Genomic DNA, 1,500 nt, shown 5'->3' on the forward strand with positions numbered 1-1,500 from the left:
CAGGCAGTTGTGACTCTTCATTTTCACTAGAAAGGAAGTTTTTGTCACCATTTCCGCCCCTTATTTCCTCTTTTACGTTTTGTGCTCTGCGAAAAACACACAGCTATGAAGCTAAAGCTGGTTTTGCTGTTATTTAGTGCTGCGTTAGCTAAAAATAAAAAAGAAAGGCACAAGATGAAGATTATCACCAGACGAACTTAATTTGTAGTTCGTGTTTCCAGTTTACGTCTTTTTTTGCTATTTTATTAGTCACAAGGATAAAGCGGTGTAAGAACTGCCGTACCTGTACAGAAGACAACAACCGCTCAGCTCCAGGAAGTCTTGTGACTTAGATTTGCCCCGCCGCCGCCGCCGCCGCCGCCGCCGTCGTCTTCAGCGGGACCCGCTTATGTCAGCAGCAGGAGCCGATGTAAACTTAACGGCTACGTGCGAATTCAGCGCCATTATCCGGACAGAAAGCAGCTGTTTTCCATGAAAGTCCAAACACGAAAAACAGTAATTGTTGAAAAAAAGCGAATTAAAAGCCGCCAAACTGTGTTATCACGCGTATTTATACCACCGTTTTTGTTTAATCTGCTATATTTAAAGACGCTTGTTTTGCTAGCGACAAGTAACCCATCACTTCCGGTAACATCCTCTTTACCGGAGACAATGTTTTTAAGTGAACATTTGGGGATTTTATTTTTTTACTTATAAATTTAAGTTTTGAATGAAGTACATTTTCATATTTTTTTATTTATTGAAAAAATATTTATTTTATTTATTTATTTTAAGTGAAAGTCTGTAGTTTTATTTTTTAGTCAGAAAAACATACTTCCGGTTAAGCTGTCTCACTTTGTCGTTTTCCCAGCGTTAGTGTTCCAAATAAAAAGTCGCTTCTTTCTTCATTTCCTTGTAGCAAAAAACATCACAGACCAAATGCTAAACTACACTAGAAGTTGTTAGTGCGACGAAAGAGGAGCAAATGAGTCAATTTGTACATTTCAATTCAACCTTTATTGACTTAAGGGACGTAAACACTGCGACAGCTACCAACGTGACGTCATCTCACCCAAATTTACCTTCGGCCGTGTCCGAATTCACCCATGACTGATTTTTTTTTTTTTTTTTTTNNNTATTGTTGAATGAATATTTAACTGTGGACATTTTATAAAATGCTAAATTGCATTAAAATTGTATAAAAAATAGTAAAATTAGTTAATTTGAACTGTATATGCCTTATTAACCAGTTTTAACCATTCCTTTTTGTGATGTTTATAGAAGCTGTTTTGTTGTGGCCAGAGCGATGTAATTACATTCAGCGGTGCTTACAAACAAAGAGTCTAAATCTAAAATGTAGTAGTTAAGTTTCAGGTAAGTCTGTTAAACAACCATAACCCTTACTTTAACCGTAACCCTTACCCTAACTGTAACCCTTACCTTAACCGTAACCCTTAACTTAACCACAGTGTTGGGACTAACGCCGTTTAAGTATAACGGCGTTACTAACGGCGTTATAAA

At 37.0% G+C, this 1,500-nt stretch overlaps 1 protein-coding gene across 2 annotated transcripts in view; it reads right to left on the reverse strand.

Annotated features, from left to right (window-relative positions):
* Nucleotides 1–948, reverse strand: part of clcn5a (chloride channel, voltage-sensitive 5a) — a 27,032-nt gene extending 26,084 nt beyond the window's left edge. The window contains exon 1 of one of the 2 annotated variants that reach the window (XM_024287598.2): nucleotides 284–948. The gene's annotated coding sequence lies outside the window, so the exon portion shown is untranslated. The remainder of the gene's footprint in view (nucleotides 1–283) is intronic. The other variant, XM_024287599.2, reaches the window with a different exon arrangement.
* Nucleotides 949–1,500: the final 552 nt, after the last annotated feature.

The sequence above is a fragment of the Oryzias melastigma genome, linkage group LG18 (assembly GCF_002922805.2).
Source record: "Oryzias melastigma strain HK-1 linkage group LG18, ASM292280v2, whole genome shotgun sequence".
Taxonomy (NCBI): Eukaryota; Metazoa; Chordata; class Actinopteri; order Beloniformes; family Adrianichthyidae; genus Oryzias; species Oryzias melastigma.